This window comes from Myotis davidii, unplaced genomic scaffold (genome assembly GCF_000327345.1).
Source record: "Myotis davidii unplaced genomic scaffold, ASM32734v1 scaffold205, whole genome shotgun sequence".
Lineage (NCBI taxonomy): Eukaryota > Metazoa > Chordata > Mammalia > Chiroptera > Vespertilionidae > Myotis > Myotis davidii.
In genome coordinates this window covers 3,941,631-3,968,137 of record NW_006297573.1, presented here as the reverse complement: position 1 = coordinate 3,968,137, position 26,507 = coordinate 3,941,631, and the positions used below count along the sequence as shown (strand labels likewise).

Genomic DNA, 26,507 nt, shown 5'->3' with positions numbered 1-26,507 from the left:
TCCCAAACCTAATATTTTCCCCTCCCTGCCACTGCTTGCCTCTGAGCTGTATCTGAATCTTGCTAGTCCTAAAAAGTCCGTTTAGCAAGTTGGATGACGGTGGTCTTCTCCGGGGCTTTTTTTTTTTTTAAAAAAAAATTGCTATAGCAAAGATGAAGGGCCATAAATGTAAATGCAGACACTGCATAAATGTCTGTCAGCCCAGGCTGCTATCTGAGATTGCCCTGTGTGATCTGGAGACAACAAAATCAGCCTGTGTGAGGTATAGGGTTTCAAAGCAATGAGAAAAGGAGAGGGAGAAATAAGAAAGAAACAGTCTGAACTCACAGCCTCATGAAGCTAGAAGGCCCAGGAAACTGTTCTTCTCTTTAAGAAAGGTCAGAGCTACTTTCTAACACCAACAGAAAGTAAGATCAGAGAAAACCACCATATTTACGTCACTATTCACTCAGTCCTGTGCTCCACGTTTGTCCCTATCACAAAATACGGAGCCACAACCCTGTGTCAGGCACTGCACTAGTCATCTAATCCTAAAAACAGCCCAGCAAACGAGGTCTTATTCCTTTTTACAAATAGGGAAAATGGGATTCAGAGGATCACTTCAGTTTGAAAGAACCAGAGCTGGGATTTGAGCCGAGATCTTTCTAATCTCCCCACTTGACTGCACTGCTCCCTTGCCATCTCTCCTTCAGCGCACACACTACCTAATGCTCGAGTGATTGCTGACTATGCCCACATCTTTCAGGGCCTCTCCAAGTCAGACTGATCTTATAGAAATACAAACAAGATCATGTCAGTCCACTGCTTAAGACGCTAATGAATTCTCATCACACTTAGAGTAAAATCCAAATTGTTTTTCACGGCCCACATATGATCTCACCCTTGCCTAACTCTAGACCTTGACCTACAACCTGCCCATCACTCACTTTGATCCAGCCACCCTGCCTTTCTTGTTTTTCAAAATTTCCTTAATACGGTTCTACATTGGCCTTTTGCTTGAAGGTTCTTCTCACAAATCCTGAAATGCCCCACATCTCCCTGTCCAGAAGTCAGTTCACAGCAATGTTGTTTACCTATTTGTTCATTACCTATTTGTTGACTGTCTGTATACCCCTGGCATAAAGTGTTATGTTATGTGAGAGGCACTACATCTCTCCTTCATTATTCTATCGCCATTGCTCAGAACAGTGTCTGGCACACAGTAGGAGCTCACTAAATATTTGTTGACTGAATTTGTTATTACTAAAAAATTCAAAGTGTTAAATCATGATCATTTTACTGGTCATCAATATATAGTTGGCATTCACAAACTATTGAGGGTCTAATTTTGCCATTTGCATAGGCAACATATATTTTAATATAAATGTTAATTTTCTCACATAGCCACAGCTATTCTAGATTCAGAATCTGGTTTCTATGTTGCTAATAAGTGTCTCTTTAACAACATGATTTCCCATAAATATCTTATGCTGCTTATAGTTCCTCATTTTGATAGTCAGTTTTTAGTTATATATTGAAAATGATAAGGTTAAGTACGTATATGCTAGGTAGAACTGCATTATTAACAAGGTTCCAGTAAAATAAATGGTGCAAATGTCCGCTTGCAATTGGCAACACTGATGACAAGTTTCATCTGTTCACTAGACCTTGCCCTTTTCGGCTAATAGTGACATTTAGACATATCCATCTTGCTTTCAGAATCAGCTCTGCACAACCCTTTGACCAATTCTGGGAGTGTCAGACAGCCAGTCTGGGACTGAGAAATTAAACTGACCTGGCAGGAGCTTATTTCCAGTCTTGAACCCCATTTCTAATAGCTGGGCCTTTATTTATGACATCATGACATTTGAGAGGGCATCCTGACTCTACCGCATATTAGCTGTGTAGGCTTGGGTGAAATAATAATAAAAAATTCCCCTAACCACAGATTCCTTATTTGTAAAGAGATCTCCAGGAAGCAGACCCTGACTCTTTTAAGATTTGTGGATAGGAAGCTTGTTTCCCAAAAGCGCTTTTGGGAAAATCATATCTATGAGGGGTGAAGAAGACAGACTGGACAGAGGAAATGAACTGTGATGCTGCTTCAACTGAGGCCTCAGCTGAATCTACGGATGCTCTGAAGCCAGCATGGCCTGTCACTGATGTTCTTGATTGAGGCTAAGGCTACCTTTACATTCCACATAAATCTGTCACTGGATGCAGGCTTCCTCCAGAAAAGCCTGTTACCCTGGGCAAGGTGGCCGTCTTTGGTTGAGAGCAATTCCTGATAGGGATCAGACAAAGAGCCTTCAACTGCCTACCTAGGGGCATCTGGAGGAGTGAGTGGCTCTGTCTTAAAGGGGTCTGGGTGGTTCCCCTCGGGATCCAGTACATGGGCTTAATTATATTTTTTTGTCAAATTTCACGTGACATCAAATGATATCATGTGTATTGAAAGCATCTAGCCTGGTCCCTGGCACTTAGACGGCACTCAATAAAAACTTGCCACATGAATGAATGAAAGAAAAATAAATGTTTACCAATGTCACATCCTGTTGTCAGTATTTGCTATTTCCTATCTGTCATGTGTCTCTCTCTTGCATGAAGTGACTCTACAGACTACACCTTTTAGAGAAGCTCTACTGGGAATATTATGAGGGGCCTGTCTCTATTTCACAAATTGATCCATTTCCCCATCAGATTTGGTGAACCAGCTACACTTCAAGGTCATGTAAAGGGTCATACTAAGTGGACTGAGTTACACAGCAGTTACACAGCTACATGTTAGATTTTTGAAAACAAAATTTTGGGGATTTGTAGTACTAGTGTTAGATTGACTGGACTGTAATATTTCACAGAATTAAAAAAAATGAGTTCTATTGTTCTTAGGCTCTAAGGCTAGCCTAGAAAGGTAATATTTTCTAATTATTTCATATTAGCTGGCCCATACACAAAACATGCAGTAGAAACAAGGCTAATGTAATACTTCTCAATCAAGGGAAAGTCATGTGGCTACTGCTTTTACCAAGTAAGAAGTCATACTCTTCTTTATAGGCTAGTTCCAATATTTTAAATAAACACTCCCAATAAATATACTTTTATATATGTTAATTAACACACTTATGAGATCAACACTTCTTGCCTCATCCATAGAGAGGTTTAAGTGAACTGCCTAGTTGCAGAATTTGTAAGAGACAGAGTTATGGCTTCTAACTTAGACTATTATGCCATTTCCACCCCCTTTAATACCACAGTAATTTTGTTTTCAATTTTAAGATTTTGTCTTCGTAGCATAGGGAATATAGTCAATAATATCAGAATGAGTATGTGCGGGGTCAGGGTGGGTGCTTGAAGCAGCAGGGGAACCACTCTGTAAAATACATGGTTTTCTGACCATTTTGCTGTACAGCATAATATTGAATGCCATCTGTAATTAAAAAATAAGATATAAAATACATTTATCTTTGTACTATCCAATTAGTTAATCCTTTCATTCCACCATCAACCATTTTTGTACCCCTTATTATATCTCAGGCCCAGCACATGAGATAGACAACACAGGGTCCCTAAAAACAGGTGCCCACATGGGTAAGACCCACTACTGCAATGAGAGATGCAGCAGAACAAAGCCTAAGACCTTTGTGAACTGAGTCTACTTCTTCCAGTTTCCTACTTGTTAGCCAATCACTACATATGTAAAGCTAGGCTATTTATATGGCTTTCGAGTCTCTTAACATAAAGCAGTCACTTCCAATTTCAAATGCATACGGATAAAGTGTGAAGTTCATTTTCAGCCTTCAGCGTGACACATATCCTGAGAATGGGCTGTCTCTTTTCAAGTGAACATGCTGAATACATGCTATTTAGATTCCAACATAAATGTAACATATGGTCAAAGGATAATCACAAACCCCCAGAATTATACATTTTATGACTCTCATAAGGGGACGACAATGGCTCTGTTGTTAATATTTTTTGAATTCCAGTACCAGCACGATTGCACTAATACAAGGGAACAAAAATGAAATAAAGCACTCCTGTAGAAAACTCTCCAATGAGAGCTAGCTTATGACACGGTATCTCCCTGGAGAGTGGTTATGGAATTTTCTTGCAGAAAACACTTTATGAGATGAGAATGGAGTGCATTTGTTTCCTTGGAAACAAACCCTTTCACCTTCATTGCACAGAATTTTAAGCAAAGAAAATTTAGAGATTAGGCCCAGAATCTACCTATTTTAAATTAATGGAATTTTCGAATACATGATATTAGAAATAATGTGCAATAATACCCACTTAGCTCAGTTAAGGTCAAATGAATAAACCTTTAAATGACTTAGAATGTAGATATCTGGCAATCTAAACACTAAAATAGAGTTACCTAAGAACTCATACTCAAATAGCTTAGAAAATCCCTCAGTTAAAATTATCAACTGACTAAATTAATCTGTCATAAGGAAAAAGCTAAAACAGGTTTAAACTGAGTAATAAAAATATTAACTATTAGAAAGTTTTGTAATGAGAAAGTGAATACTCTGACTTTTGGCCAGTCTCAAGCCAATAACATCTGGGGATAGACAATGTTCTCTTTAGAGAAATAAATCGTGTATTTTTTTACTAAAGAGGTGCCTTACAACTCTACACTTTCTATTTTTTATTTTTCTCATTATCTTTGTTGTTGAAGGTATTACAGATGTCCCTCTTTTTTCCTCCATTGACCCCCTCCTCCCTGTACCCACCTCCTCTCCAGGCCTTCACCACACTATTGTCTGTGTCCAAGGGTTATGCATATGTGCATATAAATTCTTTGGTTACTCTCCTCCCACCTTCCCCCGACCCTTTCCCCTCTGACATTCCTCAGTCAGCCCTACACTTTTTACATCCCAGAATCAGCCTCCTAGATATGCTGGAGAAGTCACACGCTCCCTTCCTTTGGTATTGTATACTACTTGTAGTGTAGAGATCAAACATAGGTGGAGCACTAGACAGACAGGTTAACACTAATTCTGACATTTCTCAGGCTCAATATTATCATTTCAGTAAATGCAATCCTATCCTCAATAAAGTCCAGACTTCAAATCCTAGAGTTAAAATGTTACAGAAATGCATCCCATTTTCTCTTTGTTTCTTTATACTCTGTCTTCAAAGTTCAAATCACTTACAAGTGTTCTTAATGTGTAAAAAGAATTATCTTTTTAATTTTTGAAATTTTGAAATAATTATAAACTTATAGGAAAGTTGCCATCAAAGTACAGTTTCTGTGTACCCTTTATCCTTCACCCAGTTTTCCTAAAGTTAATACATTGCATAATATTATAATTATCAAAACTAAGAAATTAACATGATACAATGCTATTAACTAAACCAGCCCTGGGCAAACTACGGCCTGTGGGCCGGATTCAGCCCGTTTGAAATGAATAAAACTAAAAAAAAAAAAAAAGACCGTACCCTTTTATGTAATGGTGTTTACTTTGAATTTATATTAGTTCACACAAACACTCCATCCATGCTTTTGTCCCGGCCCTCTGGTCCAGTTTAAGAACCCATTGTGGCCCTCGAGTCAAAAAGTTTGCCCACCCCTGAACTAAACTGTCATCATTTTTCCTGATTTGCAAGTTTTTCATTTAATATCCTTATTTCTGTTCCATAATTGGATCCAGTATCTTACATTACATTTACTTTTAGAATTTCTCTATATGCATCTCCAACCTGTGATACTCCCTCTCTTTCTCTGTCTTTTGGGATCTTGATATATTTGAAGAGCACCAGTCAGTTATTTTGTAGAGCTTTCCTCAGAAGTGATGCACTTTTTAAGTGTATCCTATAAGTGTGGCACAAGATTTTGATATGTCATACTGCCATTGATATTGAACTTGAACATTGATTGAGGTTGAACCTGCTGGGTTTCTCCAGTATAATATGACTACTTTTGCCTTTGTAATTAATAAGTAATTTGGGGTAGATAGTTTGAAATTATGGAAACATCTGTTCTTTCTCAAACCCATCAGTTTTAGCATCCACTGGTAGATCTTGCCTGCAATTACTATTGTTATATTCTAATAGTGACTTTCTGTTGTCTAATTTTTCTGCATTTATTAAGTGGAATTCTTATGTACAGAAGAGTTGTAAGGACAGATTATCTGTTTTTGTTGTTCTGGTTTGAAAATAAATGCTCACTTTACTGCATTGCCCTAGGCCAGGGGTGGGCAACTTTTTTGTGAGTGCGTGCCAAAACCAGCAAAATCTCTGATTCAAAATTCTTCTGTGTGCCAACCCTAATTTTTTGAGAACATGTTACGCTTATTTGATATCTTTTAAGGTGTATGTATGTGAAAAACCTTGAAGAAATAATAAAATTCATTCGAGCGACAAAAACACAGTATATGATGATGAAAAATACATTTACTTTTTTTAATGGATACATGTTATGTAAAATTATTTATTTATCTAAGATGCACCTACACTGAATTTATCTGAAAAATAAGAAAGTTGATATTGAGAAAAAAATTGTAAATGGAAGATTATAAGAGAGGATTTCGCATGCCAGCAAAAGTTACTGGCGTGCCATGTTTGGCACACATGCCATAGGTTGCCCACCCCTGCCCTAGGCCTTTTGAAACATTTATAGGTTTTAGAAGACCAAAATTATTATCTTAACTAGGGGCCCAGTGCACGAATTTGTGCACCTTGAAAAGAACTATGTACTGTGAGGCTATGGTGGGCACAGGGGTGGTCCTCGGCCCATCCTCCATGCCCCGGCCCAGCCTCTACCGCTGCGGCCCCCGGTCCTCTGGTCCTCTGTCTGCCACCAGCCCTGCTCCTGCAGTACCGCTGCTCCCACGCCCTGATGGCGCCAAACCTGCTTGTGGTGGGCACAGGGGTGGGCCTCGGCCCATCCTCCATGCCCCAGCCCAGCCTCTACCGCTGCGGCCCCTGGTCCTCTGGTCCCCTGTCTGCCACTAGCCCTGCTCCTGCAGCGCCATTGCTCCCATGCACTGATGGCACTGAACCCGCTTGCACCCACTGATGGCGTGGAGCAATTGGGGCCAGCACCAGCAGTGGGTGCGAGTGGGGTCGGTGCCGTCAGCAGGTGCAAGGGGTGACTGCCAGCCCCGATCTCGCCTCAGGAACAGGGGGAGGTGAAGAAGCCCTGAGAGGTGATCGGGTCCGGCAGCCACAGCTCGCACCCACTGACAGTGCTGAGCGACTGGGGCCGGTGCTGGGCACCGACAGTGGGTGCGAGCAGAGGCTCCAGTGCCAGCAGCGGGTGAGTGCAGGGCCAGTGTCGACAGCAGATGCGAGTGCCAGGTGGGACTGCAGTGTGCAGGAGCAAAGAATTTTCAGTAACAGCTCTCCCTGATGACAGAGACTGGCACCCCATCTTGGTCTGGCGCCCCCGCTTACCTGCTCCCATCCTGCCTCAGCAGAGCCTTCCATGTTCTATGCGCGACCCCTGGTGGTCATCACACATCATAGCAACTGGTTGTTCGGTTGTTCCAAGGTTCGGTCTATTTGCATATTAAGGTTTTATATATATGTAGATAAGGCAGGGTTGGGATGAAGAAATGACACTAAGAGCCAAGAAAGTTAAAGTTAAAAAAAAAAGAGGCTCCATAAAGCAAATACTGTATGGAAAGCTTCTATCACCAAAACAATTTATTTGCTCTGCACTGGATATTACTATAAACACAGACATATTACAAAGTTAATAAGTCTTGATTATTCAATTACGTATTTAATGAATCACCAACATCTTGCTAGGTGAAGAACTGACCTTTCTTCATGACCCAAATCAAATATCTCTTCTCAAAATACTTTTCTGACTTGATCATTATTCACTCATTTTTATTGTCTGTTAGCTTGTGCCTCTGGTATTTGCTACATTTTTTTTTACATTGTATTTCAATTGTGGACATATCCATTCATTCTCTCTCTCTCTTTTCTGTCTGTCTCCTCTCTCTCTCTCTTTCTCTCTCTCTCTCTGTCTTTCCCTTACACACACACACACACACACACACACACACACACCATTTAGACTCATAGAAACTCTTTGGAATCAGCCACCTCATCACACCTCATCAATTTACCCTTGAAACTTCATCACTTAACATAATAGTGTTAATACATAGGAGGTTTTAAAGTAATGTTCAACAAATTTTGACAGATAGATGGATAGATGGATGGATAGACAGATGGATGGGTGAACTAGAGGACCTGCCCTCAAGGAATCCTATATAGTGAGATTTCAATTATATAGGCAAAATATGGGGAACAATAACAGAAAGACTTTGGCTCAGACATTAAAAAGTTATATAGTCACAGCAAAATCATTTTGCTTTTCTGGGTTTCAATTTCCCCATCAAATTTACTGACCAGATAATTTCTACAGTCACTGTCTACAATAATACTTTCCATTATTCTTACATCTACTTGGATACTGCCAAAATATGAGCACTATACACTCTTTTCAAAGTGTCCAATTGAATACAATTTATAAGCAAGTGCATGCTCTAAAGTTAGAAGTTTTATATTTTATCTAAATTGCATCAATGTAAACTTGATTGTTTTTCATATTACAGTCAATCACCTAGCTCTTCAAAGCCATCCAAGGGGAATGATTATTTTTCATTTCAAGCTATGGCAAAAGGAAGCACATTTTGTTGGTGCTTTTTCAGTTCCCCTGAGACTTCATTTATGCATTTTGTTGCCCTGCTTCACACCTGCTGATGTTGTTCAGCACATCACCTCTCATGGGACAAATGCATAATTTGATAAATAAAATTCAATGCTTAAAGGCATCACACAGACTTCTTTCAGTAGAACAATTTTATTTAAACTTGCTAATGAAAATAATGCCTTGCATTTGTTTTGCCTTTTATATTTCACAGAGCTTTCACACTCATCAGCTTGTATAAGGGAAGATTTAAAAAACGATTATGAGCTGAACAGAAGTTATAAATTGTTATTATCATTATTGTGATATGACAACCTAGTGAGGCAGAGAGGGCAAGGAACATTATCTAACTCTACAAGTCAAGTACCAAAGCCAGAGGCAGGCTAAGGAATGTCTCACGATCACATGTGTAGCGACTTCTGGGTATTTGGAACAGTATTTTATTCTTGGCCTAAAGGCACTCACAAATTAATACATAATATGTAAACATAATTACTTTGTTTTAACTGATACATTGATGGGGAGAAGAGGGCTAAAATGTTCGTAATGATTATTCAATGGCAATATTTATTAAAAGAATCAGAATGATATTAAAGTCTTTCAAAAAAGAAAAAGTAATAGGGGAGGGAAGAAAGGAACAGGAAAGAGAGGAGGAAGGAAGGGAGGAAGGCAGTCTCCATTCTCAACCTTATCCCATCACTTAAAAACTCAAGTGGAGAAATTGTAATTGAATGATCTGAAAACACTAATGAACATAAATATTTTTGGAAGTGAGGTGCATGAATATACAAAGGTACTTTAAAGGATAACCTTCAAAATGGTGTAAAAAATGTGACATTTGTACACTTTCTTGTCAAAACTGTCAGGATCTCAGTTACTAGAACTGTTGAACTCATGGTTGTCATAATAGGTTTAGGTCATGCCATTTTCTCATATGAAAATCACTGCACTAACAAAACAGATCAGAAATTCATTGTTCCACTTATTCAAGTAGAATGTGCTTGCTAGTGTGTGGGAAAATACTGACCTTTTCAAACAACAAGATATGATAGGCTGGTTGTTCCCAGTAAAGGAAAAGGAAAGACAAATAGATAGAGCTCTTGAAAAATCCCCAATAAACCCAATATCCTCTCACCTTTTACATATAAAACATCATATATCACAGTCAGGTTCCTCTGTCTTAGTAAGAATAGAAGAAGGCATCTATAATATGACTACATTCTCCCGAAGGTAGTCTAGAGTTTATATTTGGAAAATTAATCCACTTATGAGTCAGCCTCCAAAAATTAATTGTCTTCATTAGATGAATGTAGGTTGTGGGTTCTACATATATTTCATAATAACAAATTTTTCCAATATAAAAATAAATCTCAGGCTTAAAATTAAAGAAGAGACAGTATAATTTATTTCTCTACATATTTTTAGAAGATCCCATCTTTAATGAGGATAACGATAGTAGAAATTATAGCTAATGCTTACTGAGTACTTCACATGTGCCAAGCAGTATTCTAAGTGTTTTGCCTGTATTAATGTGTGAATGTTCTTATGAACCCTATGGGATGAATATTATTATTATCATCATTATTATTATCCCACTTTGCAAATGAGAAAACTGAGGCTTGAAGAGACTAAGTAGCTATCTCAGGGTCCCACAATCAGTCAGTGGTAGCACTAGGTCATAGAACTCCAAAGTCATTGCTGTGGACCGCTATATTATCTTACAAAGGTAGGAGGAAAGCAGGGAGGGAGAAAGGAGAAAGAGATAGAAGGAAGAAGGGGAAAGAAGAAAGACAGGAGTGGTGGGAAACAGAGAGAGTTGTAAGGGAGAGAGGAGGAGGGGAAGCTGAAAGGCTGAAAAAGTTGCAAGACAGGAAAAAAGTGAAATAAAATAACTTATTTAACTCAAGTTTCAAAATGACAAATTTCTTTCTCAATGAATAGTTTTGAAGCTCAGCTAATAAGTGATTGAGAATACTTTTGTGAAAGAGAAGAATACTACTAACACATTAGAGTTAGAAAGTTGTGTGTGTGTGTGTGTGTGTGTGTGTGTGTGTATCTGTGTGAGGTTGTTGCAGAAATAATAGTGCTGCATTGCTTTTTTAGAACTGCTGAACAAGAACTGTGTTGGGCCACTTTACCTGAAAAGTGCTACTAATCCTATCTAATAAAGAGGGAATATGCTCATTGACCCTCACACCATCACAAAGACGGTGGCGCCAACAGCCAATAAGGAAGGAATATACTAATTGACTGCCCTGCCCTCAAAGATGGCAGTGCCCACAGCCACAAGATGGTGGCGCCCAGTCCCCTCAGCCCCACCAGGGTGGCAGGCATGCAGCAAGGCTGGGCCCTCCCCCAGGTGGGCCCGGCCGCAACGTGTCCCTGCCTCTAGAGACCCCAGTCCCCTCAGTCCCCCAGCTGCCCAGGGCCAGCGTGAGATGCAGGCAAGCCTCATATGGCGGCTACCCAGCTGCCCAGGGCCAGCCTGAGGTGCAGGTAACCAGGGCCGGCCAAGGCTTGCACTGCTGGCAGTGGCACCAGCAGAGGTGTGATGGGGCGTCACCTTCCCCTGATCGCCGGGTCTCCGCCCACCCCTGAGGGCTCCTTGACTGTGAGAGGGGGCAGGCCAGGCTGAGGGACTGCCCCCGCCCCCCCGGGCATGAATTTTCATGCACCGGGTCTCTAGTAAGGGAATAAAAAAAGAAGAGAGAGGGAAAGAAATTTTCCATGAAAATTTAACTAGATGCAAAAATAAGGGACCATATTTCTTTTTGAGCAATAAAGGTTAAGGGCGCAGCCTTCTTGTCAAAATCTTAGTCATGGCCAAACGTAAATGTTGTTTTTTTAAGATACTCATACCTCACTGCTATCTAACCTCCTTCGGTCTGACATTCATGTTCTGATTAGATAGCTCCAAATTAGCTTCTCTAGCTTATTTCCCATAACTTCCCCCACCTCAAACTAAACTGTTATTTTTCAAAATTACCCCATGCTTGCCCACCCAAATACTCAATTTTCTGCATGTGTGACCACACCCTACATTTTTGTAAGTCCCAGCTAAAATGCCTCCACCACTATAAAATTTCCCTAATGGCCATGCGATGGTCCCAGTCAGAAGTGCTCTTTTCTTCCTCTGAATTCTTGTCTAACTTTGTCTGTATCTGCCTTTACACTTTTTATTTTCTTCTTATCTTCCACACATGACTCACTATCTTACGTCCTCAGAATACACTGTAACCTTTGAAGCAGCACCACTGCTTGGTCCATCTTTATAGACCTCACTGGAAGTTAAAAGATTGACTACAAGTGGACAAAAATATTTTCAATGAATACTCTTTCTTAAATTTCCATAATATACAGAACACTACTGGGACATACAGTATATATAATCATTACAGAGCATATACATATATAGACATATCACATATAAAAGAACAAACTAAATTCATTATTCCTGGAGAAAATAAATAGTTCTCCTAATAATGTCTACAGAGGCCCACGCCCAAATGGAAATGCCTGGAGACTCTATGGAGGTAGTTTTCACGAGAGAAGCCACAACTGGGCCTGATGCAGGTAGAATAGGGAGGGAGGGAGACAGTGGCAAATAGAAAGTACATGCCTACCCCTTTGCAAGTGATCACTGCTCATTTCCAATGAGCTGGAAATGGCTCAATATCATTGCATGGGAGAAAATTGGCCTACTGTGCCACAAATTGAAATTTTGATGTTAAATCTTGCAATTTTTATAGCTCTGCAAATAATCATCATGATTGTTTTTGTGTTTTTTATTTTAACAAAACACTGTGCAGGCAAATAAGACCCATTTGTGTGCTGAATCCAGGCTGTGATCACCAGCACAGGATACTAGGGCTCATATTTTCAGGCTGGTGTGATGGAAAGATAGGGGGTCAGAGATCTATGATGATTTTTTGAGACACAGTGAGTTTTTTCTCTAATTCTTGACATCACTACTGGGTCAGGGAGAGGCAGTAATTAATGTAAATTTACCCATGTAAATTACAGCATAGGGAGTATTAGTCTAATATTTTAATAATTATGTATGCTGTCAGATGGGTACTGGACTTATGGGGATGATCACTTAATAAGTTATAAAAATCATGTTGTACACCCAAAACTAATATAATATTGTATGTCAACTATAATTTTTTAAAAAAAGGAAAGAAAAAAGTTTCCTTAGGAAACTGGAGATGGGTGAGATGACCTCAGCTGTGGCTCAGAGGTGGGGCTTCAACACAGAAATTTATTGTCTCACAGTCCTTGAGGCTAAAAGTCCAAAATCAAGGTGTCAGCAGGTGGGTTCCTTCACAGGGCTGTGAGGGAGCATCTGTTGCATGCCTCTCTCCTGGCTTTGCTTAGTTTCAGCTGTCCATTGCTCATAGATGGTGTCCTCACTGTGCTTCCACATTGTCTTTCCTCTGTGCATCTGTCTCTGCGTACAAATTTCCCCCTTGTATAAGGACACAGTTATATTGGATTAGGACTCGGATGACCTCATTTTAACTTAATCATCTTCACAAACTCTAATTGCAAATAAGTTACGGTCACAGGTACTGGGGCTTAGGGCTTCAACATCTTTTGGGGAACAGAATCCAACCCATCACAGCGATATTGCTCACAATCCAGCACTTCTTGCAGCACTCCCTCTTCTCCTTGGGAATCCCAGCAGGAAGTGTGTGCCAGGAAGGGAGAGCTGAGAATTGTGGCAGTAACATCAGGTAAAGGGCAGGGTCTGGGAACACAGCACAGCTTTTTTACTCTGGTTTATGGAGAATGCTAGAGATAATATTATTTCTTTTGAGAAATAAGTATATTTCCTTTCTCCCTGTAATCCAAGGATATGCTCAGTTACCTGTACATGTTGCTAGGTGCACAAGCAGGTGTTCTGTGTGTCCTACTCCAGACAAACTCCAGACTATACATACACATAATTTCAGAGAGGAAGGGAGAGGGAGAGAGAGAAACATCAATGATGAGAGAGAATCATTGATCGGCTGCCTCCTGCATGCCCCACAGTGAGGATCAATCCCACAACCCGGGCATGTGCCCTGACCAGCAATCAAACCATAACCTCCAGTTTCATAGGTCGACACTCAACCACTGAGCCATGTTGGCTGGGCAGACTAATAATCTTAAAGTGACAGGTCCTACCTGATTCTACAGGACTGATATACCAACTGCTATATACAGAGAGAAACACTGGCCAAAATCACAGTGGAAAACACATTGCTGAGCTTCTGCCATTACACAAACTATATGGTAAAGAGATCTTCTGAAAGTATATCCAACAATGAACTCCTAACCCCTCTCCTCCTTGATTTTCTTCTCAAACATCTTTAAAATACAACCAAAATAGAAATAATCTGGAATCCACTGGGGATACCCAGCTGGATACATGGAGCTAACAGGGGTCTTAAATGAGACTCATCTATTTCTATAAGGCCCTTCTCTGTGCAACCTTGACAACACCAGTTTATTCTCTGCACAAATTTTGCTAGTTGTAAATGAAAATGTTGTTGAAGGTTGTATATAAAGATGAAGAAAGTGATGCCCATAGAAGAGATAGCATCAGCTGTTTCTGTTAGAATCTGGGAAGGTTTACAAAAAGATAATGTTTGAATTGATTTTGAAAACATTGGTGAGGAACTCACCAAAGAACCAAGACAGAGCAAAGAAAAAGCAAGTGCAAAAGTAATATATATATATATATAGTACATTAGGAACAAGTGAGGAATGCAGCTGCTCCATTCTTAAATGCCACCAACTCTAAGACAGTTTAACAATGTAATCAATATAATAAAAACATTTTTTTTAGAAAGAGAAGCACTAACATATTACCTGTACATATATATTGTTATATACAACCTCTTTTCAAGCAATGATGATATATGAAAAAGAAAAATGTCCCAGAATCAAGGGAAAAACTAAATGATCTGATAAATTCCTCCCAGAGCTATATTTTTCATAAGTTGGTGGTTTGCCAGGGTTTCAGAAATTAACTTAGTTTATTAATGAAAACCGAGTACTCAAAATGAATAAAGCTTTATGTTCAGTGCTATGGGGGGATCAAATATAATTTAAAGATAGTTGTAACCTTGGAAACTTAAAAATTGTCTAGGTAAATTCTGTTCATGTTGCGTCCATATCTCTTCCAACATGTACTTAGTTGCTAATTTTTCTGCACTCAAGTACAATTGGTAATCTTATATTTACCAATATTAAATGTTATCTTGCCAGATAATTTCCATAATTATAGCTTGTGAAGATCTTCTGGGCTCCGGAGTTTTCTAATGGAACTATTTTAAATCAGTGTTAGCAAGAGAGTGGTTTGTCATAAACATTTGTAGAGAGTGTCAGAAAGAATTTCTCATTAACACTCAAAGTACCTGAGTCCATGAATTTGATTTAAGAAATTAAGAAAATCTCCAATCATCAATGTTTTTGTTGCTATCAGTAAGAGCTTCCTTGAGAAGAAGAAGGGATGGATGCAGCTAGAGCAGCTGGGGTTGAGTGTAATCTACATCTACTTATCTATGCTGCAGGCCACATTCAACAATTTTTCTGAATGTTAGTTTTCTTTTTTTTACAAGTGTTCATCTTCCTTTCTTCCTTAGACATTTTAAAAATAAAAAGGGAATTTTCAAAAATCTGATAAATACACAGTGATGAAGTGGAGGGGGCAGGAGTCTGTCATCAGCACTTTGGAAGTTCAAACCTGGACAGAGGAGTGGGAAATGATGAGGCAGACTCAGGCTAGTGACACCCTAAGGGCTACATTTGAAAAGGGAGTCAGAATGAGTCTTCAGCTGGAAAGAAAAAAATAGTGAAAAGTTTTTATATAGACTTCCAGATATTTATACCCCCATCTCAATCCCCAGGAAAAGAAAAAATAAGAGCTGCTCTAAAGAATTTGACTAAGCTTCCAGGATATATGTGTGTGGCAGTAGGGCCTAAGGAGAAGACCAGCCCAAAGTACCCAGTTCAATATCCTATCTACTCACCCTGACTGATAACCCTAAAGTTATCCCAACCCTTGTACCTATAGCTCCAAACCAGCTTTTCTTATTGACTCATCCTAAATGTGAATAGACAATCAGGAATCATCATACACTTGAAAAAAAAAAGAAAAGCCTACAACATAAGACCCAGGCAACAAAACAAGAAACAAGTGAACATCAACCATGATGAATGTCTTAGAAGAAAAGTAGGTTGAAGAAGTTACTACTCTTCTAATGCTTGTCTAACACTACAAATTTCCTAGGATTCTATAGGCTATGATAGTCCTAGAACTCTTAACTAATGCAATCAAGGAACTAGAATAGGAATGAAATATTGCCAATATTAAAAATCTATAATAATAAAAAAGTGTAAAATGTTAATTAGACCAGACGTCCTTCCGGACCTTTTGGACGAAGCCGGGGCTGTGAGTGAAGCAGCTGGAGGGAAGCCTGGGTCCCAGGTACCAGAGGGAAGCCCGGGTCCCGGGTGCCAGAGGGAAGCCAGTGCCAGTAGCCAGGGGAAGGAAGGCCTATTCTTGCATGAATTTCATGCATTGGGCCTCTAGTTATAAGACAAAGTATTCTATCTAAAGAAAGGAGAGTTGAATATAAAATCATAGAAAAACAGAAGTCAAAGAAATAGATTTGAAAATGTTAATTTGGAATATCCAGAGACATTTTCAAAAAGTGAGAAATACATAATCCCAAATCTATAGGACACCAGAATTTGGAACAAGAGCATGGTCATTAGTTTTAAGGCAGGGTCATTTTATCACGATTCCCTATACCTTAAGCAAAATATGCCAACACTCAGCTCTTTCAGTTCAGATACCAGCCTTCCACACCAATGAATGTGCCAAATGGAAAATCCCCACAGTTCCAGCATTTGATATTCTATATCAAATAATTTTATGTTTGATTCACATGTTATTGATTTCTAGGGTCTGATTAACTCCTACAGAATCAAATTTGGGAACTCGCTTGATGCATTTTTTAAAAATTCCATTCTGCATTGTTTTGGAGTAACTAGGTTGCCCCTGACCTGGCAATAATCTAAAACAGCACTTCTTAATTTTGACATCAGGAATGTTAAGACAAACTCCAGATATTTAGATCATTTGATCTGTGGTGGGACCTGGACATTGTGTGTTCTAAGCATTTTCCAGGTGATCCAAATGTAAGCAAGAGAAGAGAACCATTGCTCTGAGGTAAATCATTGTAGGTCAAGGGTTCAAACTATTACTAGCTCAGTATGAATCACAGCACCCATTCAAATGCCACTACTGTATTATCTTATCATTTTTGTTCCATGATCAGACCATTTCAACAGGGGGAAATTAGGATGAGAAAGATTGTTACTTAACAGGTAAAATATGTATATTTTTTTTGATGCCTGGAACTTCTCAAGAATAGATTGCATTGAAAATTCTCTAACCTTGGAAAACTTTGCATTTAGACAAGGTTCATTGTTTTCTGTGGGTTAGTCCTTGTATGCAGGAGACTAAACCATGAGTTAGACCCAGCCTGTTTTCAGGAAATTTTAAAATCTAAGGTTCTTTCTCATTTTAAGCTTGTACATTTTGCACATTAATTATTTTATTTTTATCAGATTAATAAAATTTAGAACCAGGTATTAGTAATTTCTGCCTTTACATGACTTGCACTTTTATTTAAAAATCTTCCTCTTACTGGCTATAAAACTTTTGGCAACACTCTAAACCTTGGTTTTCTCATCTTTGAGAAAGGGTTTATAAGAGTGGAAGTGCTTACCCTCAAAAGATTCTTGTCGGCATTAAAGCCTGTCCTTCCCACAGTACCTTAGCATAGTGCCTAACACAAAGTAAGTGCTTAAGAATTGCTTACTATTATCTGTTGACTCTTAAAGCAATATATTCAATACATAATATACAATCTCTTTTCTTCCTATTATTAGAGTTGAAAGAAACTGAAATATTGACAAGAATTTCTTTTAACTCACTGCCAAGAACCCTATCAATAGTGTAGGTAGGGAGTACATTGTTGTATTTTTTAAAAGAGATATAAAGAGTAAGAATTAACTAACGAATGGACTTAGGCTTGCTGTTGGTCTAGTGCTGCTTAGACAGACATTCAATGCACATCTTATAATCAGGTGTTTCGTTTTCTTCATCACATTTGGGCTCTTCATTCTCTTAGAGCAGCTGAGTAATTCAACAATTGGAATCATCTTATTATGCACTAGCCCAGTGAATGTAAAACACATGTATGACTATAACAGGACCTTGTATGAGGGAATGATTACAACAAAGACAGCAACAGCAATTTTGTGCTTGTCTTGATGAAACCCGTTTTTGTTTTATAAATCATTAGATATTTTCCAACTCTGCAAAATAATGTAAATTGATGTTTTCCTGCACGAAGTGCTAGTTAAAATAAAAATTTTGAGACAGTTATAATTGCAAATTGATCGCAAGCTTTGAAATACCAAATGCAAATAAAGCAGCTCGAAGCAGAGGACATCTGGAGCATCACAGCAATGCAACTCTGAGTTTTGTCCTGCAGTGCAAAATGTTCTGCTTGGTAAACACATTAACCTTTCTGTGTGCTACTCACACATCTGATTCAGATCCATAGAGGAAAGCACCTTTTGGTGCTGGAGAATGCTAGATGCGAATCCCAGTTTTGTCTCAAAAACTTGACATCGAGGAAGAAGAGAACCAAAAGGAAACTTGGCACTTCCGAGGCTGTCGTAGTCACTAGAGACAAACAGCAACACACCCTTAGTGCTGGGGACAGCACTCGATTTAGAAGGGGAAGACGCAGTTTAAGTTCCCTGCTGCTAACTACTGGCTATGTTATCTTGGGGAAGTCACCACATTTCTCTGAGTCTCTGTTTCCTCCTTTGTGAAGTGGGGAGGATAGTACATCCTCCATGGAGGTGCTATGGGGACTTGTCAATCCATGGACATGAAGCCCTTGTAAACTGAAAACATTTCAAGATGATGAAGTGTGATAACATGTGGATGCATTGGTGCAAGAGGCATTGTTGCTATGGAGCAGTGGAGACAAAGGGAGACTGAGTCTGTGGAGTAATCAGGCAGCCTGAGTGGCAGAAGCATCTGGAGATTACATGTATCCTCACCTCCTTATCTATGATTGTCATCTTATTTATGTCAATTAAACAAGAACCTATGTAAAGCATCTGGCTCACGGTAGACAGCCAGTAAGTCTGTTTTGACCCACTTTCTAGTACTAACCTAAGACTTATTTTTGCTATGTGTGTTTTTGTGGTCATTTCACTAATTCAACAGATACTTACCAATGCTCCATTGGTGGGAAAAAGAATATAATTCATCCCTCATTAAGGTTTGAGGTAAGATAGAGAATGAATAAACTTTTTCCAAATATATAATTATAAATTACTAGAGGCCTGGTGCATGGATTTGTGCATCAGAGGGGTCCCTTGGTGTAGCCTGCAGGGATCTGAAGAGGAGCCACTCCCACTCATCCTGGCCCTGCTCATCCTGGTCAGCTGAGTGGTGCGCCCACTGTGGGAGCACACTGACCACCAGGGGGCAGCTCCTGTGTTGAGCATCTGCCCCCTGTTGGTCAGTGAGCATCATAGCAACTGGTTGAGTGGTCGAGTGGTTGATTTGTCGCTTAGGCTTTTATATATATAGATACAGATAATAAAGGCTCTAAAGAAAACATACTAAAAAGAAACAACACAAAAACATCCAACTTGAAAAATTAGAGATGATTTCTATGTCTTCATTACTATTTTGATTTTCAAGCATATCTTCCTTTTCTCTACAAATAAACTTAAGCTCCTACTTATAATTACTTGTAATCCCCTTAGCATGCCATTCAATTCTTTGACTATAAGAAGTACTCAATATATATAAAGTAATTAACTTGTTTCAAACGTTTTTTCTGGTCATTTTACTTGCCTTCAATTCATCCTTGAATAAAACATAAAGGTTCTAAAATGGCAGAACTCTAGGTTCATTTAGACTCATAAATTGTGGGTTTCCAATGTAAAAGATTTAGTCCTGCCAAAGATGCTGGGACCATGCAGTTGCTTCATTATCTAGGAAATGGTGATTATCATGAACTCTAAATTGTCCTCTTTTGATAGGGAACCATAACCAGACACACAACAACATCTGATGAAAAGAAGGATGAGCCCTTCTAATCAACTACAAATCAGGCAAAATCCTATGGCTCTTAATGAATGCATCATGTGAAAGCCAAAATCAAGTAGGGAACAGTGCCTTTTTCCTCCAAGCCTCATTTTACATGTAATCACACCTGCGAATGTTTTTGTGACACAGACAAGGACCAGGCTATAATAAGTGTGACTAATCAACATCTGTCAGACACAAACAATTATGCTCACTTGGGGCTGAAAAGGCAACAAAATGTGATTTAAGATCATGTTTTGAGACACCTCGGTGGCAACTTGCTATGACAGATTTTTCAGCAGCTGCTTCTCATACCAGATCTATTGTGCTGGGTCTTCTCTGCTCCCTCCACATGCAGTCTCCACCCTTCTCCACTCTGCTTTATGCTACAAAAGGTTGCACACCATGACTTACATCACTTGGCTCTGTTGCCCTAATTTCTCTTTGTGTTCAGCCAATGGGGAGAGGAGGCAGGATGGGAAAGGAATTTATTCCCCAGGCTGCAATCCCAAGGGACCAATGTGGACCACCAAAACGTTTACCTCCTTCGATGGCTATTTCCACTTAGCCTGGCATATAACCACTCCCTCCCTTTTCCTCTTGAGATTTAGGGGCAGTAAAGGCACTTCTGTTTCTAACTTGGACAACTAAACTATTCTTGGTAGCTTCCTTTATGCAACTTTGTAAATAAATATATTTTTTAAATAAATCTTCTCTATCTTAATTTTGGAGTGTAATCTGTTTCCTATTCCGACCTTTACATATATAATTTTAAAGTAGAGGAAATTTCACACATGTTAGTATACCATTTCAAATTTTAGGTGATGAGAAACTTGCTTGCACAGAGTGACAAAGTTATTGGCCAAACCAGCACCAGAGGGTGTTCTATCAACTAAGACCATGCTGTAAGCCAAAGTGGTTCTCAAAGTGTGGTTCCCACATGAGCAGTGACGGCATCACCAGGCAATGTATTAAAAAGGCAAATTCTCAGGTCCTGCCCTAGGTCACTGGAACAGAAATTCTGTGGTAGGCACAGCAATCTGTATTTACCGAGCCCTCTAGGTAGATAATTCTGATGCATGCGATAGTTTGATAGCCACTGCTTTAAGGTACCATTCTAATGTCACTCTTATGAAATAGGGAAAAGCTCACTAATTTGGACTATGATGACAGAAATTCATTTTAGTGGAAAGCTTAAGGTAAATAATAACTTTAAAAACACAACAGGTACATCAATGTTCATAGTAGCATTATTTACAATAGCCAAAAGGGAGAAATAACTCAAATGTCCATCAACAGACTGATAGCTAAACAAAATGTAGTCGCACTATTAGTGATGGTAGCAAAAGTAATAGTCATCCCTATAGCTTTAGAAATAAACTATTGAAAAAAAAGACCGTACCCTTTTATGTAATGATGTTTACTTTGAATTTATATTAGTTCACACAAACACTCCATCCATGCTTTTGTTCTGGCCCTCCGGTCCAGTTTAAGAACCTATTGTGGCCCTCGAGTCAAAAAGTTTGTCCACCCCTACGCTTTCAGTCATTAAGCATCACTACTTCCCTTAGTAATATCTACCACCATCACTACCCCCTTAGTAATGTCTACCACCACCACTACTTTCCTTAGTAATATCCAGCACATATTTGTCACTCACAAGGTACCAGAAAGTGTGTTATATGCTTATTCGTACATTAGCTCTTAGAAAGACATACTGAAGAGCTGCTTTAATGCCGGAAGCCGGTCCACCCTTGCTGCTTGACACAGTCGCTGCAGGGAAGAAACATCTGCACAGCTTATGTTTCAAGGGACCTGGCGTATACGGCATATGTTTGCTCCCCCTCTTAATGCTATGTGTCTTAAACAGGACCACCTCCTCGAGAAAGGTTGTTTCCCCAGGTGAGGATTTTTCCCTGGAGTTAGGGAGGGAATAAAACCCCTTAACTAAGTGCCAGGTGGGTAATTAATCACTTTAACTACGAAAGATCATGCTTAAGCTACATAATCTTTACTTAGGAAAATCTCCTTCAGTTACTTCCTTGTAGCTTAATAGAACAATAGAGTAACCTTGGAATGAAGATAATAAATGCCCTAACCTTTGGAATAGAATGGAGTCTATTCATACATTGCCTTCTTCCACTTTCTATAAAGGTGGATGCCTGCAGCCAGGTATGCACATTAGACCTATCCCATTCTCGTTAGAGCTGCTTAAGTTAGAGGCAGTGAGAAGCTCCAAGTTCCTCCAAACACCTCCATTGCACTTCCATACTTAGAAATGTGACAGAAGTTACTATTTTGACGGTGTCCATTGATTACTATTCTCTCAAACTCTCATCAATTTCTGCTCTTCATTGAAAACTTAGGTTTCAGTAATTATTTAAAATCTGGATCTTCTTCACCAGCATTGATCTGCATTTATGAACACTTTCAAAGTTTTTGCTGGAACAATGAGGCTGATGTGGTACCTGGACCTAGCAGCAGTGCTGGGAATTTAGAGTCAGGCTAACTTTTCCATTGAAAAGTGCTGACAGTGGCTGATCTTTCCGCAACCAGACACATCAGAAAATCTCTTATCTGGGAGTGCTCCACAGAAAGTAATTGAGTCACCTGTGTATCATTTTAGGAAGAGTGCCACAGGTATGACCTCTGATAACCTAACAAAAATACTTACTGCAAAAATCCTAGCAATATTAATATGACCTTCTAACTTCCCCCACGGAACTGCTGTCAAAGGATTATCCTATCATCACCAATTACATGTGTATTTTCACCTAAACTTTGGCAAGGAAACTAAAAAAACAGAAAGAATTTTAAGAAGTTTCTCAAAATATCTGTTGGTCTGTTTTAGACACAACTCTACCAAGAACTGTCTAAAACAGAGTCTCGCTGACATTATATCTAAGTTACTATGCATTAATTACCTTACCCCTTAATAATTGGGTACAATAATTAGCAAAATATTTTAAAACAACTTGGTTATTTCAGTCAATACAGATTTCATTTCTTCATCTGCCATCAGCAATGTGTTCAAGACACTGGGCAGAAAAACAGTGGATGAAAAGAATAATGAGTTGAAAGCAATGCTGTGAGAACAGAGACTTTCTATATGACCAATGGTTTTAGTTAAATTAGTCAAAAACTAGGAATTAGTTAAGCTAATTTCATTAAAAAATGATATAAATCATGCCTTACTTTATTTGTCAGTGGAATTAAAACAATTTATAACAGCACTATAAGTAGAATTGAATATGTTAGATACTTTGCTCAATTAACTACTTATAAATATATATTAATACCATAATGTAATTAATAAAAGACAATAAGATGTGTATCTTTTAATAAAATCCATTTGAAATGTCTAAACTCTAGCTTCACCATAATACGTGTCAAGATATGTTGTTGTTATTGTTGTTTTATGTTATTTATTTCATGGCAATAAAAGCTACAAAACAGCTTTTATTGTCTTAGTTTGACGCTTATATAACTGAGATTGATCATGTTCACCTGGCAACTTAGAACAATTTTGTATTCTACAGTATGCAATTTATCTTCAGAAAGATTCGCTTTACGTATCTCATAAAAGGTTTAGAATCATGAAATCTCCTAAAGGGAAAGGCACTAGCAAATAACTTGATGTTCTGCCTGGAAATGAAGACATCTTTATGACAGTATACCATCTCCCGAGGCAAGGACTCTAACAAATACAAAGTCTTTTTGTTGTCACAGTAGACTTACTGTGAAAAGTGTCATGGACATGGACAACAGTGTGGTGACTGCTGGGGGGAAGGGTGTGTGGGAAGGTGGAGGAGGGTATAGGAGAGATAAATGATGATGGACAGAGACTTGACTTGGGGTGGTAAACACATAATACAGTGTACAGATGATATGTTTTGGAATTGTGCACCTGAAACCTGTATAATTTTGTTAACAAATGTCACCCCAACAAATTCAATAAAAAGGGGGGAAAAACAAAGGAAAGTGTCATGAAAAGACAGGTATTATTTGCTGTTTTCTAAATGGTCCAAACAGTTGAAAAGTTTTTTTTAAGTTCAAAAATAAAAATAGTTTTTAAGTTCACTGTACACCATAATCTTAAATAAATAGGGGGGAATGGTTTGGCATTAAGAACCCAAGTTCATTACTGTGCTTTTTTTCACTTCAGGTGCACATTGAAAATGATGACTGAGGGCTATCAGTCTTCATGTAATTTGTATGTAGTATGTTAGTGTGTTTTTATGCATTCACAGTGGACTATGCCTTTCCATTTCCTAGAAAGTAATGGAACATATGCTTTAGTATAAACAGATTTTGTAATGAAAAGTGAATTTCTCTCCGAGACCACATGGAAGCCAAAAATGTTCTGACAGACTGCATGGGGAGGGGAGGGGGAGGGAAAAATACGTATATAGCTAATGCATTGCCTTTAACGGCTATCATACCAACTCAATGTGATGACATTAGAGTATATTGTTCATTTATGTGTATTGGTTGGCTTTTCCCCCTGTGCTTATAATACCACACTGAAAATGAATGTAGGGAGTAAAACGGTTGCTATACTCTATCACTGCCGATATACACAGAAAAATATTTAACTTCACTAAAAGGAACTCTAAGGCCCCTTTTCAACTGCAGATATTCTAGCCTCATTTCAGAAGTTTAAGACAGAAAATAAGAAGCAGGCAAGACCAGGAAATCTGATGGGGGAAAAAAAGGAAAAATCTTTTAATGTCCCAGCCTTTTGGAAAAATACATTCAGCATCAGCCTTTTCTCAGGCCCTGGAGCTTCCTCAAGGTACAAAGAAAGACGAAGTGACATGAAAAAGCCCATGCAAGGCAGGATTTCCTACTTCACGATGCTCATCAAAATCATCAATTCATTTTAACTTTTCTGTGAAGAGTCAAGATGATTCTTTAGCAGCACATAACAATTTCTAAAAAGTTATCTTTATTATTGAAAGTATTACAGATGCTCTCTTTTTCTCCCTCGTTGACCCCCTTCTCCTCGCTTGTCCTTTCCCCAGGCCTTTCCTGCACTATTGTCTGTCCATGTGTTATGCATCTATGCATTTAAGTTCATTGGTTAATCTCTCCCCCTCTCTTCCCTCTGAAATGCTTCAGTTTGTTGCATGCTTCAATATCTCTGGATCTAATTTTTAACAAAAATCAACAATTTACCAATATGTTTACAATGCCCTCCTAAACTATACTAAATAATCAGGGAGGGAGGCAAGGTGCTTATACTCTATTGCTAATAGAAAACCTTAATTTATCAGTTTTAGAAAAATTATTTTCATAAAGAACTAAAAGGATGCTTTCCTTTTATACAATTAAGTTTCTCAAAAGTAGAAGGTGGTTTATTTTTTGGCATATTTACCTGTAAGAGGAAAATTTTTACTGTTGAAACAACACGTAAAGCATGATACCTGAAAAATGTGGGGCTAAAGAAGCTTGGCACATTAGTCAATTAGACATGAGGTTCCTGACTTCTAGTCCCAGCTGCCATTAACTTCAAGTCTCAGAGAAAGTCATGTTCTGACTCAGATGTTCTGACTCAGAAAAGCAGGGCTCAGTTTTCTCACTGGGAAATTGAAGAAGTGGATCTAAATGATCTTGTGTATCCCTATTATGTTCTTGTTTCTCATAATAAAAGATATTTGTTTGCTTTATGAAATATGTAAGGCAAAACGAAATATAGAAGAGATCCATTTTGCAGAAATTTTAGCAGAAGCCCTCTATGAGGCTGTTAAAATAACTTCATTGCCTCACAAGTTAAAAAAGTCTGACTAAAAGACTCTAGTGATAATCTTCTAAAACATCAACGACTCTAAGTACAACAATGTTACTCACTACACCAGCAAAAGTCACAGCAAAATTAATCCCATTATTTTCCACCTATTGCTAGAATGATAATTTCTGATTTCTAGAATTTAGCCTGCCTGGGACTACTTACATTTCATAACATTCAACATAAAAAGCACTTAGGTGGACACATCTACTCTCCCCGAAAGTACAATGTAATTCCATATTCAGAGCAGGGTAATAGTACAGCGCAGAAAATGCTTTCTTAAAAACACACACAAAATTCATAAAAGATCTTAGCATGTAAAACTACTGCATTCTATTTGAATTTGAATTAACTATTAGAATCAAAGAATAAAAACTCAAAACCTTACAGTTTACTTTAGCCACAGATAGGTAAGAGCGAACGTTTTAGGCATCTTGATTCAGCAATAGTGCTTTTTGGGGGACGTGCAATTAAATTCTACACCTAGAATGAACTCCAAACAAACAACAGTGAGTTTGGGAACTGTGGTTTTGGTGAGTTCTACTACAGCTGGCCAGCAGTGGAAAAGTCTAGAAAGCGACTGCACGCTAAACTTGAAATATCTGTAATAGAGAACTCATTATTTTCCCCATTCATTGGTTGATTAAGCAATTATTTACTTGTACGAGGCACTGTTTTAGGACCTATGGAGACTGTGATAACACAGCTGTCAGAGCTCCTCCTCTCACAGAGATTACTTTGAAGTGAGGTGCTGACTAAGAGAAGGAAATTAACATATAAATACATAATACATCTGGTGGTGACAAAAGCTATGGAGAAACATAAAGCACAGTAAGAGAATAAAGAGTAAATAGGTAGTTTCATTTTAGAAAAAAATGACCAGCAAAGAC

At 38.6% G+C, this 26,507-nt stretch overlaps 1 protein-coding gene across 1 annotated transcript in view; it reads right to left on the bottom strand.

Annotated features, from left to right (window-relative positions):
- The window catches only part of LOC102771187 (cAMP-specific 3',5'-cyclic phosphodiesterase 4B), a 435,382-nt gene that overhangs the window by 116,276 nt on the left and 292,599 nt on the right, over positions 1–26,507 (bottom strand). The window lies entirely within an intron of this gene.